This window comes from Giraffa tippelskirchi, chromosome 11 (genome assembly GCF_054371585.1).
Source record: "Giraffa tippelskirchi isolate mGirTip1 chromosome 11, T2T-mGirTip1v1.2.pri, whole genome shotgun sequence".
Classification (NCBI taxonomy): domain Eukaryota; kingdom Metazoa; phylum Chordata; class Mammalia; order Artiodactyla; family Giraffidae; genus Giraffa; species Giraffa tippelskirchi.
The window spans coordinates 99,093,225-99,105,103 of record NC_137285.1 but is presented as its reverse complement, the minus strand read 5'-3'; the positions used below and the strand labels follow the sequence as shown (position 1 = coordinate 99,105,103).

Here is an 11,879-nt window from a genome sequence, read left to right as displayed (position 1 = left end):
ATCCCTTTCATTAATTAGATTACTTATTTATTTTCCTAAAAGTCAGTGCCTAGATTTATCCAAACATTTTCCTTTTCAAATTAATATATTTATTTCTACCTCCAGCTATTACATCTTTCCTTATGCTTTCCTAAGTGTTGTTTTATTAATTTATAGCTTCTAGAACTGAATTTGAACCCATTTATTTTATAGACTTTTGATTATTATTACTATTTAATGAAATAAATTTCTCTCTTAATATTACTTTAGCTGCATTTTGTAGAACTTTTATATATTGTCTCAATTATCATGTTCTAGCTATTCTACCGTATTTATTTGTATACATTTTTGACCTAAGTATTGTTTTAGAAAGTCTTTAAAATGTTTCCCCAGTGTACGAACTTTTTGTTTTTGGTTTTATTATTTATTTCTAGTTTTAGTGCAGTATGACCAGAGAATAAATTTTATACTAAAAAGTACTTTGAGTACATTTCAGATGAAGACATTTTGAGGATCAGTTCAGTTCAGTTCAGTCGCTCAGTCGTGTCCAATTCTTGCAACCCTATGAATTGCAGCACACCAGGCCTCCCTGTCCATCACCAACTCCCAGAGTTTACCCAAACCCATGCGCATAGAGTCGGTGATGCCATCCAGCCATCTCATCCTCTGTCGTCCTCTTCTCCTCCTGCCCCCAATCCTTCCCAGTATTAGGGTCTTTTCCAATGAGTCAACTCTTTGCATGAGGTGGCCAAAGTATTGGAGTTTCAGCTTCAACATCAGTCGTTCCAATGAAAACCCAGGACGGATCACATTTAGGATGGACTGGTTGGATCTCCTTGCAGTCCAAGGGACTCTCAAGAGTCTTCTCCAACACCACAGTTCAAAAGCATCAATTCTGCGGCGCTCAGCTTTCTTCACCGTCCAACTCTCACATCCATACATGACTACTGGAAAAACCATAGCCTTGACTAGACAGACCTTTGTAGGCAAAGTAATGTCTCTGCTTTTAAATATGTTATCTAGGTTGGTCATAACTTTCCTTCCAAGGAGTAAGCGTCTTTTAATTTCATGGCTGCAAGCACCATCAGCAGTGATTTTGGAGCCCCCAAAAATAAAGTCTGACACTGTTTCCACTGTTTCCCCATCTATTTGCCATGAAGTGATGGAACCAGATGCCATGATCTTAGTTTTCTGAATGTTGAGCTTTAAGCCAACTTTTTCACTCTCCTCTCTCACTTTCATCAAGAGGCTCTTTAGTTCTTCTTCACTTTCTGCCATAAGGGTGGTGTCATCTGCATATCTGAGGTTATTGATATTTCTCCCGGCAATCTTGATTCCAGCTTGTACTTCCTCCAGCCCAGCGTTTCTCATGATGTACTCTGCCTATAAGTTAAATAAGCAGGGTGACAATATACAGCCTTGACGTACTCCTTTTCCTATTTGGAACCAGTCTGTTGTTCCATGTCCAGTTCTAACTGTTGCTTCCTGACCTGCATACAGGTTTCTCAAGAGACAGGTCAGATGGTCTGGTATTCTCATCTCTTGAAGAATTTTCCACAGTTTATTGTGATTCACACAGTCAAAGGCTTTGGCATAGTCAATAAAGCAGAAATAGATGTTTTTCTGGAACTCTTTGCTTTTTCGATGATCCAGCACATGTTGACAATTTGATCTCTGGTTCCTCTGCCTTTTCTAAAACCATCTTGAACATCTGGAAGTTCACGGTTCACGTATTGCTGAAGCCTGGCTTGGAGAATTTTGAGCATTACTTTACTAGCATGTGAGATGAGTGCAATTGTGCGGTAGTAAGAGCATTCTTTGGCATTTTGAGGATACAGAGTCGGAAATATATGAGATAAATGTACTTATTGAGCTATGTTATTTTGGTATTCTATAAGCGTAATCTTTATCCACTTGACCTGTGATCATAGAGAGCTGAATTATAACCATTTACTACTGGCATCCGGTCCCATCACTTCATGGCAAATAGATGGGGAAACAGTGGCTGACTTTATTTTTTGGGGCTCCAAAATCACTGCAGATGGTGATTGTAGCTATGAAATTAAAAGATGCTTACTCCTTGGAAGGAAAGTTATGACCAAACTAGACAGCATATTAAAAAGCAAAGGCATTACTTATCAACAAAGGTCCATCTAGTCAAGGCTATGGTTTTTCCAGTAGTCATGTATGGATGTGAGAGTTGGACTATAAAGAAAGCTGAGCGCTGAAGAATATCAATTCTTTTGAATTCATATTTAATCAATATCAATGCTTTTGAAATGTGGTGTTGGAGAAGACTCTTGAGAGTCCCTTGGGCTGCAAGGAAATCCAATCAGTCCATCTTAAGGGAGATCAGTCCTGGGTTTTCATTGGAAGGACTGATGTTGAAGCTGAAACTCCAATACTTTGACCACCTGATGAGAAGAGCTGACTTATTTGAAAAGACCCTGATGCTGGGAAAGATTGAGGGCAGGAGGAGAAGGGGATGACAGAAGATGAAATGGTTAGATGGCATCACTGGCTCAATGGGCATGAGTTTGGGTAAACTCCGGGAGTTGGTGATGGACAGGGAGGCCTGGCGTGCTGCGGTTCATGGGGTCACAAAGAGTTGGACATGACTGAGCAACTGAACTGAACTGAACTACTGAAAAATTTTCATCTGTTTATCCTTGTGTTTCCTTTTATTTTTGTTTTGTAAATATTGATAATATGAGATTAATATTTATCCATAGGTAGGGGAAGGTAATGGCATCCCACTCCAGTGTTCTTGCCTGGAGAACCCCAGGGACAGAGGAGCCTGGTGGGCTGCTGTCTATGGGGTCGCACAGAGTCGGACACGGCTGAGGCAACTTAGCAGCAGCAGCAGCAGTCGTAACTTTAATTTCACTGTGAGTTTATCGTTTAGCATTATAAAGTGTTATTCTTTGTCTTACTGAGTACTTTCATACAAAGTCAACCTATCTGATATTTAGATGATGACCCATTCTATTTTCCTGTGCAAGTTCCTGGTATACAATTGTCTACCTGTTTGCTTTCAACCTTTTAAATCCCTTTGTTTTAGGTGGCTTTTATATGCAGCAGAGCTGGTTTTGCTTTGTGATACAATCTGATATCTTTTTCTTTTAATAAGTGAGTTTAGTTCATTACATGGATTTATACGATGTATATGTTTGACTTTTCTTCTGTCATTGTATAGTCAAGGCTATGGTCCTTCCAGTAGTCATGTACGAATGTGAGAGTTGGATCATAAAGAAGACTGAGCGCTGAAGAATTGATACTTTCCAACTGTGGTGCTGGAGAAGACTCTTGAGAGTCCCTTGAACAGCAAGGAGATTAAAAACAGTCAATCCTAAAGGAAACCAACCCTGAATATTCATTGGAAGGACTGAGGCTGAAGCTCCAGTACTTCTGCCACCTGATGCGAAGAGCTGACTCATTGGAAAAGTCTCTGATACTAGGAAAGATTGAAGGCAGAAGGAGAAGAGGGTGACAGAGATGAGACACTTGGAAGACATTACTGATTCAGTGGACATGAACTCAGGCAAACTCCTGGAGGCGGTGAGGGAGAGGGAGGCCTGGCGTGCTACGGTCTGTGGGGTCACAAAGAGTCAGACACAACTTGGTGACTGAACAACAACAAACATGTTTGGTCTACATTCTGTCATTGTTTTATCATGTTTTCTGGTGTTTTATTTAAGAAACTTCAGCCTTGTGAACCATTTTGCTCCTTTTTCTTGTGTGTGTAATTTGGAAGATTTGAGTTTTTCTGGCAGTTACCTTCATAACTATAACTTTATATAACATGCTTAATCCTCTATTTCTTTAGACAGTCTGTTAATTATATAATGCATTCAATTCTCTATTTCCTTAGATAATAGGTAGTAATTTCTTTCATATCTTTGTTCAGTGCTTTTGCTTCACTGAGATAATTGCCTCATTACTTTCTTTTTACAAAATCATAGTGAAATATTTAGTCACAATTTGTTCAGCTCTATGAAAACTGTTTCATGTTGACTCTTTTTCGTCTGCTATTTGTTTTCACTGTTTCTTTCCTCCTTTATTCTCGCTTTTTGTGCATAGACCTTGTTTTGGTTCCTTTTCAAATACTTTTGATGGAGGAGAGTTTTTCCATGAAGCAGCTCTTTCTGGTGGGTTTGTGTGGGGCGGGCTAGGTGGGTGAGTCTGTGTCCTAGGTAACCAGAATTTCTCGTTAGTACTCAGAGTTTTGTATATGAGTGGCTGGGGTTTTACTTCTCTCTAGCCAGAGAGGACAGGCGGGTGTCCTGGGAATCCCAGGGCAAAGCCTCTCTCCTCCCCACTGTCACAGAGATGGTCGGTTCCTCACAACTATGGCTTGTTTGTGTGACACCTGGTCTCGCCTCACCTTCTCTGCTTCATGGAACGGGACCACGGACTCCCCTGACTCCATCCCATTACTCCATTCCTGTTTCTGAAATGACAGGGTTTATGTTTTACATCTTGAGGAGGGCTGGCTTCTCGCCTTTCAGAAATGTTCTTTGAAAGTTCTTTCTGAGCTCTGCTGCAAGGACTTCCTCTCCCAACTTCTTCCACCTGGATCTTCACTGTGGATGACACTTTTCTCTTTCTGTGGTTCTAAGACTCAGGTCTCTCCTACTTTGCAAAGATGGTGTTCGTGCTCCAGCCTGTCATTTGCCTTGTGGCTTGGAGGTGATTTCTCATAAAAGAAAGGGATGCTAGCTTTATGTCACACTAGTCATGCTGGGAGCTGACTGTCCTAAGTAACATTATCATGACAACTCTGTTGCTGGGGAGTGGGTCACAGTAAGGGGTGGCCCTGCCAGATGTCAGGAAGGTCTGCATTTCCAGGCTTAGAGGAGACCAGGTGTGGATGAAAACGGTCTTACTGACAAGTGGGGCCCCAGCTTCTGATGACCAACCATAGTGGCAGGAGCTGAGGAAGTAAATTCAGCTCTGCCTCCTGAGGACCCAGAATCCCTCCGCATGGCAGGGGCACCATGACCTTCCACATGTTCAGTGGACAGAGGAGCAAGACCATTCATCTTGCATGTACAGATGGTGCAACCAGGGGCTAGAGGGTAAAAAACATCTCCGCAAATGAGCCTTCCAGTTTCCAGCCAGGAGCTCACTCTCATTTTGAACTTCCTGCTTCACAAATCATCCTGAGAGCCTTGCTCTTTAAGGAAGAGAAGACTTTCAGTGCCCAGAAAGCTCTCTGCTCTCTCAATCTCAGGTCCTGGCATATCTGGCCCCTGGATGTGACTTCTTCCTCCAACTCCATTCCCAAGCCCTGACAGGCACAGTCCTCTTACGCATCTCTCAGAGGTCAGCCCTCCTCGACTCTTTCCATTTCTCTAGCTTTGGTCTAATTAGGTAACTTGGCCTTGAACTCCCTTTGTATCTCTCACTTGACCCATTGTTTGGAAAGATCCCATGCTTGTTCCTTTGCCTTCACTCTTTCCTATGCTTAGAGCTCTCTTTCCTTCCATTTTCCATTGTTTATTCCTTCATCTTCCTTAGGTCTTTGCTCAAAAGTTATCTGTTCAGAGAGGCTGTCCCTCTGAACAGAAGTGCGTAAAACAGCACCCCTGATTACCTTCTAACAAACTTGCTTCATTCATAGAAAAATTATTTTATAGATGTTTTGTTTGTTTGTTGTCTATCTTCCTCATTAGAACATAAGCTTCATGAAAGCAAGGGTTTTGTTTGTTATATGTGGCACGATGTTCTCAGAAACTAAATAAGGGATGGTACATAATAGTCATTACATAAACATTTTAGGGGGCTATCCCTGTGGCTCAGGGGGTGAAGCATCTGCCTGTGATGCAGGAGACACAGGAGACCCAGGTTCAATCCCTGGGTTGGGAAGATCCCCTGGAGGAGGGAAATGGCAACCCACTCCAGTGTTCTTGCCTGGAGAATTCCATGGACAGAGGAGCCTGGTAGCACACAGGTACTCACTGAGGGAGCTGGGAAACAGTGGCATCCAGTCCTCGCAAGAACTCTGGGGATTCACCTACAGAAAAGAGAATTCAGATTGAAGAGACTCACTGGGGTTGGGAGTGCCTTGCTTTATTCACTCCTTACAGGAAATTGCTTGCTTCTCCTCCTGGTCCTTTCACTCACCCTTGTTGTTGTTATGGAGTCACTAAGTTGTGTCTGACTCTTTGCAACCCCTTGGACTGCAGCACGCCAGGCTCCCCTGTCCTTCACTATCTCCAAGATTGTGCTCAAAATTCGTGTCCAATGAGTTGGTGATCACCATCACTGCATCATTGACTCACTCACCCTTAGCTCCCCCCCAAAGAAATCACTGCTCTGAAGCCACATTCTGAGAGCATTTCTACAGAGAATCCATCTAGTGCTACCCAGCTGTGATCCTCTGTAGGAGCCTGCAGTGCTCAAAACTAGATTGTTCAAGCTCAAATAATTAATTTTGATGTTTAGTTCACATGGAAGAACATGAAATTGCTCAACATGCCGAGCAAGCAATTTGCCAAAAGAGGAAGAGGCACCCTCAGGTTGTGGGAGCTAGGTCCCATACACGACACCCTGGCCTGTCCGCCCACTGGAGCTGGTGACACAGGACAGGCCCTCAGAGGGCAACTGGCTCTGAAGTTTCCAACCAGGGGTCTGGGAACAGCTGATGTGTTTGCTGGGGCTTGGAGTGTGTGCTGCACATAGCTGGGGACAGACAGCCAAGTAATAAACATTGCAAATGATTTGTTGCATCAAAAAAAGCATACATTATAATGGATCTTCAGTTATAGTTTATGACTTAATTGCATTTTGATAGCCTTCATGGGGGGAACAGAAAGAGCGGTGGGTTATACTCACATGAGTGCCTTAGAAATCTCTATAGAAAAGGACTGAAAATTGCTGAGCTGGTCCAAACTTCTTATCAATGATGGAATCCCTTCTGTACATCCTTGACATATTATCCGGCCTCTGTTTGAAAACTGCATGGCCTTAACAACCTCACATGGTAGCTTGATTAGCTAGAAACCTTTTATTGCTATTGAACTGTCTGTGGTTTCCACCCATCGCCCTAGTTTTCCCTCTTAGAGAGAAAGGATCTCTCCCGCAAGCTGCCGAAAGCAGATGCAATGCTAATACCACCTTGGTTGCCATCATCATTTCTTTGTGACACCAGCTACTGCTGGCAGGGCTACTAGAAGCTACTTGCCTGCCTGACTGAGACAGAAATACCTCGGAATTAATATCTTCTCAAAGGCAGCCTTTCACTGATAAGTGATGCAAGGAGGGGTCCCTTGTCCCTTGGCTGAGCTAACTCTGAGGCATGTTTATTGATCTGTTTTTCCAGAGTTTTCCTGCAGGATTTGGCTCCAGTCACCTACAAGGAAGCTGGCTAATTTATGCAGGCTTTATTGGCTACCTTCCCTGGTGGCTCAGATGGTAAAGAGTCTGCCCACAAAACGGGAGACCTGGGTTTGATCTCTGGGTCGGGAAGATCCCCTGGAGAAGGGAATGGCTTCTCACTCCAATATTCTTGCCTGGAGAAATTCATGGACAGAAGAGCCTGGCTGGCTAGAGACCATGGTATTGCAAAGAGTTGGACCCAACTGAGCAACTAACACTTTTACTCCCCACCCCCTGCATTTCTTGTACCTTTCAATAAACTCTTCACAATTGAATCTTTAGCTCAGAGACTGCTTCTGGGGGATCCCAAACCAACCTAACCACAAAAGTACAAGGCCTTTTTGGAGAAAATTGTATGAAAGCAAACAAGCAGAGAGATGTAACATATTCATTAACATGAAGACTTAGCACTGTAAGGTGACCCTTTCTCCCCAGTTAATCTTTCCATCTGATGAATTTGACTCAGACTCCCAGGAGGATATTTCAGAAATTTGATGAAATGATCCCAAAATTCACACAGTAGAATCAAGAGCACAAATAACTAAAACAATTTTGAGAAAGAAGAACAAAGAAGGGGACCTCACTTGGCCATCTATCAGGATGAATTTAAAGCTGTAGAAATAAAACCAGCATGGTCCTGGCCAGGAACGGACAAGTTGACTGTGAGGAGGATGGGCTTCCCTGGTGGTTCAGATTATAAAGAATCTGCCTGCAAAGTGGGAGACCTGGGTTCAATCCCTGGGTCAGGAAGAGTCCCTGGAGAAGGGAATGGCTACTATGTACTCCAGTACTCTTACCTGGAGAATTCCATAAGCAGATGAATCTGGTGGGCTACAGTCCATGGGATCGCAGAGTCGGACACAACTGAAGCTACTTAACACTTTCACTTTAAAGATGGTAACCAAAGCTAAGAATGTGGGTGTAATGGAGGTGGTGGCAGAAGTCAGGAGGGTGGGGGGGACCTTGCGTGGGGGGGTGAGGTGACTGGTTATTGTCCATTTCTACAGAGACCAGAATAAAGGAAATGGGTTTGAACTCCAAGAGGGGTGTGGTTTAGACAAAAGGGAGAGGGTCAGGTCCCAGACCAGATGGATAAAGCAAACAGTGACATATCTCACCGGATAATTGGGAGCGCCTATTTTGAGGACACCAGAGTTTGTCCATCTCTCTGTGTTCTGCGTGCCATTTCCTGGTTTGATAAACACATACCACAGGCTTCTTGGGACAGGTGATTGCTGTATTAGCAGAGCCCTGAGCTCTTTGACATGACACTCCCCACTTAGTGCTGTTGTGATCTTGCAAAGAAAGGCCTGCACAGCAGGTAATGGGAAACTCTCTGGACAGTGGTGTGTCATTATCTCTGGGGAAGAGCATGGCTGTGAAGAACAGGTGCTCATTGCCCTGGCCCTCACTGAGTGCCACAGACTTCCTGGCACCAGCTTCTGGTCACTTCCAGATACTGACCTCCAGACCTGGACACAGAGTTAACACACCGCTCCTGCAGACAGGGACCCCCACCAAGAGACACACAGTGCCACACTGGCCCGGGAACACGTCCATCCTCACAGGCCTGAGGGTGACCCTCCCAGACTTACTGAGAGGCCATCTGGGTGAGATTTGGTTTCTCATCACTGAATTCTATGGGAAGGACACTTCCTGGTGCAGGGAGCTGGCTTGGGTGTGGGAGGCACTATGCCTTCCACTCTTCCCCCAAACACCATGCAAATACATGCTCTGTGACATGGTTAGTTTTATGTGTCAGCTCATGGGCCATGGGGTGCCCAGGATATTTAGTCAAATGTTACTCTGGGTGTTCTGTGAGGGTGGCTTTGGATAAGATCAATATTTAAATCTGTGGACTCTGAATAAAGCAGGTTGCTCTCCCTAATGTGGGTGGGCCTCATCCAATCAGTTGAAGGCTTGAAGAGAGGGGGGAAAAAAGCCAGCTTCCCTTGAGTGAGAGAGATTTCTCCTGCAGATAGCCTTTGGATTTAATCTGCAACACTAGTTTTTCTTGTTCTGTAGTAGATGGCCTTTGGATTCAAACTATAGCATCAGCTCTCTGAGGTCTCCAACCTGCCAGAATCTGGCAAACTACAGATTCTGGCTTTGCCAGCTCCATAATTGCATGAGCCTAAGACCCGAAGCCTTATAATAAATCTCTTTATATATATATATATATATATATATATATATATATATATATATATACATATACATAATATATATAATTATATATAATAGATTATATACATATATATATTTATGTATAGGATATGCATGTGTGCTAAGTTACTTCAGTCATGTCTGACTCTTTGAGACCCTATGGACTATAGCCTGCCAGGCTACTCTGTCCATAGGATTCTCCAGGCAAGAATACTGGAGTAGATGGCCATGCCCTTCTCCAGGGGATCTCCCCAACCCAGAGATCAAATACGCATCCCTTATGTCTCTTGCATTGGCAGGCGGGTTCTTTACCACTAGTGCCACCTGGGAAGCCCATATATGTGTAAATGTATTCTATATAGTATCATAGTCACATCCCATTGGCTCCTTTTCTCTAGAAAACTCTGACGAGCACATGTGCATGCATGTGCGTGCACACAGACACACAGACACACAGACACATACACGAGTTGAATTTGCCCCTGAGGCTGTAGTTTAGGATGCAGTTTGGCCACACAAATGTCTCTCTCTCCACCCATTCCCTGCTTGCGTTTCTCTGCCTCACACCCATCCACACAGCCCCTGCAGAGCCCAAGGATAGATAAGGATGGAGGTAGGAACTCTAGGCCCACCATCTCAAGAGCAGACAGGGGACCCTGGGGCTGACCCCAGGAGACGCATCTGGAGGAGCTTGGCCCCCACTCTGTTTCCGTAATTTCTTCAGCCTTACCCAGACCTTCTGGAAAGTTCCCAGAGCACACTGCAGAATTACCTCTCCTGCCTGGGGGACAATAAGGCCTTAACAAGCTCCCATTTCTCTAGCTGATTCTCTTCTCCACTGTCTCCCTCCCTCCTTCTCCCCCTCCCCAACCTCCTCTTCATTTCCACTCCCCATACACCTGGGCAATGCAATCACTGCTGTTCACTAAAGCTCAGGAACAGACCGCTGGTCTCAGTGTCAGGGAGGAACCAGACCAGGAGTCAGAAAGCAGGTCCCCGAGCTCAGATCACTACGTTCTGTTCAGTGACCTTGTGCCTGTCACCAGGCAGTGCCCTTTCTCTCATCTGTGAGAGGAGGAGGGTGGGTAAGATGGTCTCCAAGGCTGGGCTTTGAGGGGGGCACTCTGTCCTGTCCCAGCTGGGGTGTTGTGGAGAGAATGGCAGTGTGCCTGGCACTGGTGGGGGCCCAGTGACTTTTTGTTGAATGTCCCTGATGATGGAGTGACAAAAAACCTAGATTTGAGGTCGCCGGTGTGACTTCTGCCAAACCCTAGGCTTCCTTTAAGTCTGAGTTTCAGCAGAGATCAGTATCTCTGAAATGACCATCATGGGAGGCCACATCTGGGAAAGGAATGTTCCCCCTCAAGGTCGTCTAATTTCCTACATAGGGCACAATCCTTCTAAAAAACCTTACATGTTCAGAGACATATTCTCTCAAGAATTTCCTGACATTTCCTGAGCATCAGGCATTGTACTAGCCTCATAGCCACCACACGTCCTCATCTCAGCAATTCTATGCAGGACGCTTTGTAATCAGTGTTCATGGATGTGGAAGCTGAGACTCAGGTGGTAAAGTGACCCTTCCAAAGTCCGAGCTACAAAGTGCCTGAGCTGGGATCTGAACACTCACTCACTCACTCATTTATTCACTCACAATTCCTCCACGCCCTGTGCTGACATGGGCATGCAGCAGGGAGTCAGGATCGCAGGGCTCCTGCATCCTTGGAGCTTGGATCTCAGAATCCTGCCCAGAGTCATTCCACTCTCCCTTGTCACGTGGGCTCTAGGACGCCTCAGTCCCAACACTGATTCTAGATATTCTGACGGTTCTTGGTCTGGGGTGGCTGCCCTCTACCCCAGGGCAGCGGGGCCTTAGTAGCCCTTTGGAGTCAGGTTGGGAGAACCAAGAGTGTCATTAGTCCACGCAGTATGATTCCCATTGGTCATCCTGCCTTCAAACATTTGTCCAGTTGCTGGACACACCAATTCCAGAAATCCAGGGTGGGTAGCATCCTGGCATCATTATCCCCAAGGAGCTGGAATCCAGAACAGGCACGGTTGAAGGAGACAAGAGAAAAGGCAGGAGGCAGCCAGGGGTGCTGGGCACCCTGTGGTGAGACGGAGCAGATGTGACCATGTGACACCATGTCTTGATCCTTCCAGTGGCTCCCCTTGCAGGAAAGTTAAAGAACCAGCCCCTTACATGGCTCACAAGGGTCCTCAGATAATTCCTCCAATCCAGGCCACCCCCAACTAGGTTAGGAGCCCATGCTTTGGGTGAGTGTATCCCAGCAGAATTTATTCTTAAGTGTCTGATTGTGCACCTGTCCCCAACAGTCACCAGATTTCTAGGT

The 11,879-nt window shown here is 45.0% G+C and overlaps 1 long non-coding RNA gene across 1 annotated transcript; it reads right to left on the bottom strand.

Moving 5' to 3' along the window:
- Nucleotides 1-3,602: 3,602 nt before the first annotated feature.
- LOC145525622 (uncharacterized) lies at nt 3,603-7,064 on the bottom strand. Its single transcript, XR_014068328.1, has 2 exons — nt 6,817-7,064; nt 3,603-5,995 (listed from the first exon to the last, which is right to left on the bottom strand). It is a non-coding gene; the product is annotated as an uncharacterized LOC145525622 (long non-coding RNA).
- Nucleotides 7,065-11,879: the final 4,815 nt, after the last annotated feature.